The following is a 6,000-nucleotide window of genomic DNA, read 5'->3' on the forward strand; positions in this document are numbered from 1 at the left end:
GTAAATCACTGTTGGTCTGAGAAGACATTCAAGCTTCACATTCAGCCCTTGCATGGCAAAAACACATCCTGGAAGAGGGCTGCCAGGGAGGATGGATGGAAAAAGGGCATTGTGTGCCTATGCTCACCCTGGTGATGACATGTCTAGGTCTGTGGGGGGCTGCAGCAGGGCTCAGCATCCTCCGTCTCTGCAGCCTGGGGCTTTGGGATGCATCTGCCTGTCCGTACTCTGCCCGTGGAGGCGAGCGGTGGGATTTCCAGGTCCCCTTGCTCATATGCATGGCTCCGCTCGCAAGTGGCACTTGGGAATGGGACATTACTGCTATCACCAAGAATTCAGGAGGTCTGCACATACTCCTCTGGCCCCTGCCTTCTTTATTTTTTCCTTTTCCTTCCTTTTTTCTCCTGTTCCTATCCAATTTTGGGGACAAAAAAACCTGCGCCACTTCTGACCAGGCCTACAAATGCCACAGCTCTTCACAGCTCAGCACCCCTGATGTTTTCCCTGCGCCAAAGGGGTCTCATTGTGTAAGGGGTTTCCTTCTGAATAGGACAAAGCAAAACAGCGAAGCAGTGGGATTACTGGGCTGCTGAAGGGAGACAATGGGGAAACAAAACTCAGGCCGGAGAGACATTTATTTTTCAGAGGGGCTTGGCTGCCCTTACACAACCTCTTTTAAAGCGCTGTGAAGTTTCTCTAACACAATCCAGTCCTGCAGCCAGGCAGAAATCCAGCGCATTCAAAACCTTTTCATTCCATCTTTAATTTAAAAAGTGTGCACACATTTACTACCACAGAGTGCAGGGATATTAAGGTATAGCAGGATCTAACAACGGGCTTTGGGGTTTCTCTGCTTGAGCACCTCTGGACGTTCCAAGCAGCGAATGATGACAGCGGTCAGTCCTTTCTGTGCTGACCAGTTGATGTGGAAATCCGAGTGGGTGCAAGTTTCGGTGATCCGTTGCCTGCTGACCGAGCACATCTCTGTCATTCCCTGTCATGTACCAGCTTGTTTTTGGCATTCACTCTGCATTTTAGCTCAAAGTCCCACCAAATGGCCCAAGGTTTTTCCACTCGGTGTCAAGGAGAAGGGGCAGCCCTCTCTTTGTGGCTGTAGTAGTGATCCAATCCATGGTGGGGTGTGATTGAAAAGGGGATGTTAATTATGGGGGTGCTGGAGGTGCTGGTAGGGTCCGGGTTTGTTCCTTGTTGGGGATTCAGGCTGTGACTGTGGTTCTTCCCCTTGTAGAAATTGTCTCTGGAGCCCCTGCAATGCTGGAAGTTGACCTTACCCATACAGGACCACTCTACGCTGTCACTTGTCACAAGTGCTGGGTATGAGCCCCCCCAGATCAGCCCAAGGAATTAATTTCTTCTCAGTTTCCTACATGCCAAGCTGCGACTCTCTCCCTGCCCTGGGCATAATGGGAAAAATGCTGGAGAGAGAGCACTAACGCATCCCACAGGGCCGCTCGCTATAGGGCTGGATCTTGGCACTCCTTTGTTCCCCTACAAAGGCATGTGGGATGGGGAGAAGCCAGTCCCATCATAAGTAAACAAATGCGCTGAGTTAAATATTTTAAATGGAATCATAAATAAAGAACTATCATCAGAGAAGTCCCTAAAGACACGGTTTTTGCTAGGGTTTTTTTAGTGTCGGCAGCTTCAGAAACTTTTACAGAGATGTCAGAGTAAATAGCCTGCGATCCTACAGCATCTTTTAAAAGTCTTTAACAACAAGAAGATTTTTATGCTTTCATATTAGATGGGTTCCTAATAGACATTCTATTCGTGTCTCTTTATTTTATGTAGAGTAGAAAAAATAACAATCCCCATCTGCAGCATATCTTAAAATGTACATCTTTAGCAATTTCTGACTTAAGGAAGAAAGAACTAGATGCCTTTTGGACAGAAGATGATCAGAGTTTTCTGGGATTTGGAACATCCCGTAGCTTCTGCACTATCCATAAAGGGGGAGGGAGGGGAAGAAATGTTTATTCTATTTAACTTAACAAACAGAAATTTAAGTGAGACTTAATCATACTGTGCAGGTAAATTTCCTGATACGCTATTAGAAGGCTCTTTCATCTTGCAGATTAAAGGCTACTTGGGGAAGCTGTTGCACAGTGAGGTAAAGGGTGCATTAACTCTCCTGGCTCAGTAAGTACAAGGTGGGCCATTTCACTTTCAAAGTGAGTAAGTTTTCTCTCATGAGGAGAGTTACTACAAGGAGCACTAGTACAGTGTGCTATAGGTTTATATCTTGCATTTGGGATAGGGTTGATTTCCCCCCATAGAAAAGGTCAAAAACATGATGAGACACAGTAGCTGAAAGCTGAATCTCTCAAATTTCAACCTAAAAATGAGCATACACTCTTAACCATAGGCATTTTTAGCTCCTGGAACAACTTAGCTAAATTCCCCATCATCTGACAGCTTTAAATCAAATTTGGATGTGTTCCTAGAAAATATACTCTAAATCAGCTGAAAGTCGAGACCCTGATGCGTGATTCCCATAGGGAGGGTCTACAGCCTACATTATGAGGGAGGTGAGATCAAGTGAGCAGAATGGTCTTAGGGTTGCTGAAGCCAACGAACAACATACTCCACACCACACTCAGCCAACTGCAACTGCCTGCAGAGTGAGTGCCTTTAATAAATCATGGTTTTTTGCTTTCTGTATCAATCACTTGTTTCAACTCTGGAGCTTTCTCAAAGGGAATGTTATAGGGGCCCAAAACCTTCACCCATGGCTGAAGTGCAAACACAATGATGGGGTTTTAAAACATGGAGCTGTTTTTATTAAAGTTTTCTTTCTTCCTCATGCCTGGAATTCCTCCCTAAAACCTTCAGACTCCATTATATTCTAAATCTACTTCCAAGGTGACAGACAAGGTGAAGCCCACCCAGACTACCTTTGGAGTTGTTACCTGACCCAGTCACCATGTATAGGGGAAGGACAGAAATAAGCCTTTGTAAAGAGTGACTCTTTTGACCAACGTTTGGGTGAGCTGAAGAGTGCCCTGGACTCCCTTGGCTTTACCAGCTGGGTTGGCAGTGAGTGTAGGAGGGCCTGAGGGTGGTGAGCTCGGATGGATTTAGAGCCAAGACAGTATTGCTTATATCTTGAAACAACCTCCAGAGAAGAATTTAGTGCAGCCAAGTTGGAAGGGGGAGGTGGTGGTGACAATTTCTTATTAGACCTGCTGATATCTCTAGGGGAAACCCCAGATAAGCTTCTCAGAGTTGTGTTTCTTCACCAGGCCTGGCAAGAAACAGTAGGCTCCAATGTAAATACAGGTTAGCTGCAACTGCTAATCCAATTCTCTGCACAGATCCAGCTTGAGGGCTAGGTGCTGAGGGCTGTCAAGAGGTGCCCACTTCCCAGAGGCACAGTTTCCTGAAATTGCAGGAGCTGTGCTGGCTGCATACATGGGCAACTCAGGCCTTGCCTGTAGTACCAGCTAACTCCAGTCCTCTCTGAAAACTGGCTTTCTCTTTTCCTTTCCATGTGTGTATACCATCATCAGAAGCTCAGTGTTTCCTTTAATGCTGTAAATAGACAGCCTGCTAGTTCCTTGACTGTGTTTGGCCTATATACTCTTTAAGCATTGTTCTCATGGATCTCTATTCTCTTTATTTCAGGGTGAACTCATGGTGGAGATACACACAACACTTTGCAATGAGGTAGGAATCATTCAAGCTACAATTGCATCTGGTTTTGCTGCAAAGGTAAGTCCTTTGTACTGTCTCTACACTGATAACCCTCGAGACTTTGTTAAGGCGGAGTGGAAGTTTGGAAGGATAAAGAGTGTCTATACCAAATCTGGAGATGTGTCTGCAACTGAGAGGAGGCCTAATTAGCTTGGGCAGACCACCACGCTCCTGTGGGTACTGTAAGCTTGATTCAAGCTAGTGCACCAACGTGGTGTTTCACAGTGCTGTATAGTCAAGCCAGACTATTCAGAAGTTGATCAGGCACGTCACATTACATGGTATGTCCATGTTTATAAGACTATTTAAAGAGGACTAAGACTGGTCCAAAGGAATGGCAGCCTGGAAATCAAGATAATTTCTTAACAGGCAAATATCTTACACTATGGAATGATCTCCAGTGGCAGCTCTATTGCTTAGGATATTTAAATCTAGATCTGGAGACAGTAAAAACCAGCAACAGGATATGACCACCGAAAAGGCATCTTCCATCTCCACTTCCTTTGAAATCATTAATGGAAGACTGGTGATGGATTTTTCCATGCTGAGCAATTCTGAGGCCATTCCTGGCAGCTGGCACTGGACCTGATCTGCGAGACTCTACCCAGACACCACCCTCCCTACTCCACTACAAGACATGGCTTAGGACTACAACCAGCTAGGTGAGCCACATTTCTTAAGGTGAATGAAGTTGTTCAAATCTTCTGCTGAGCCGTGAGGAAGTCTTTGTTCCACCAGGATGTAACAAGGGATGCTTTAGATTATTCTGTGCATATCTGCGTTGGCCCTGCTACTATGACATCCAAGGGCGCTTCAGCGTTAAGAGGGTTTTTTAGGCAAACAGCAGGGTAATAGACAGGTTTTACTAAGTGCTTCCAAAATCTCTGCAGACAAATTTAATTCTTTAGTGCACAGAGCTTCAAGAATTATGTTGGTGGTTATTGTGTCTTTGAAGCGCAGAACAGCCTGGATAGCAAATGCAAAAGGCAAGTACAAACTGGAAGTAGATGGAATTAGGTTTGCTTAGTTGTGTGGAGATGTGAAGCAAGGCTGTGTTCAGACAAGGACCTTCTTGTTGTCAGACTGTGGTTTTCTTGTTTACGCTGTTCTGTAATTCCTTTTTCTGATCCAGCAAATCTGTTGTACCTAACCCACATGTGCTCCTGCTTATAATAATTGCTAAAAACAGAACTGAGAGAGTTCAGCAGTAACGGAGGGCACCGATATCCCTTGACCACTTCTAGAACTGCTGTATCTGAGGAATATGCAGCTGGAGCAATACACTGGGGACCCATCTTACGTTCCCTGGACAAAGCATTTTTTGTATATCTTAGTCCTAGAAGTTACAGTCTGCAGATCATGGCAACTCCAGCGGGTCTATAAAATCGCAGATCTTCTTAAAACAGAGGAGGGCCTTTGAAGAAAGCAGAAACAAATAGGCTGAATATGGGCTGACTTCCTGATTTGTCTCCCTTCTGTTTATCAGGACCCACACCCTGTCTCATTCCCTTTGTGCTCTTTATACATCAATAAGCTGAATCGCTACTGTGAGTAAATCTGTCATTATGGCCTTACTTAGCATTCAGACCAACTTTCCTGTTGGATGCAACTTGTGGGATCCTAACTTTGCAGACCTAAGACGACTTGCGTAATTTGTGTTCATATGAACAGAAGCTTGTGCGTTTTGAAATGTTACAATCAAACAATCCCATCTGTACTTGGGAGTCTGTAGCAGGCTGACTTACAGTTGCCTTTTTGCAGTAATTTTGTAACTTCCTTCGTAGGAAGCATTTCGGCTGAGCTAAACCTCAGTCCTCTCGGCTTTCGGCTTCCTCGCAAGATGAGATTTGCAAACCCAGTAGAAAACTCTGCATTTTGAATTTTAACAATCTCTAGGAAGACTGGCCACTTAGTGACAGCATCTCCTACCTTCTTCAAAACACCTCCAGTCTCCTATACTTCAAAATCCCTGTGAGCTTCCAAGGTGACAGGAAGGTATTTTTAGCTCTAGTCTTTCCCTGACTTTTGGGCATTTCAGTTTTTTCATTAAGTACAGTGAAGACCCAGAGCAGATTGCTCTCATCTTCCAATTCGAGCTTTGCCCATCCTGCTGATAATGAAATACACTGTTGCCTGGTTTCTCCCTGTGCAGCATTTTTTGCCCTAGGTGGGATACAATGAAGTCTTCATCACATGAACAATTAAAATAAAATTTCCCTGCTGCTTATTTGTGCTGTATTTTGAAAGTACAGGTGAAGATTTTTTTTACAAACTGGATTTCCAAGG

This window comes from Nyctibius grandis, chromosome 7 (assembly GCF_013368605.1).
Source record: "Nyctibius grandis isolate bNycGra1 chromosome 7, bNycGra1.pri, whole genome shotgun sequence".
Taxonomy (NCBI): Eukaryota; Metazoa; Chordata; class Aves; order Nyctibiiformes; family Nyctibiidae; genus Nyctibius; species Nyctibius grandis.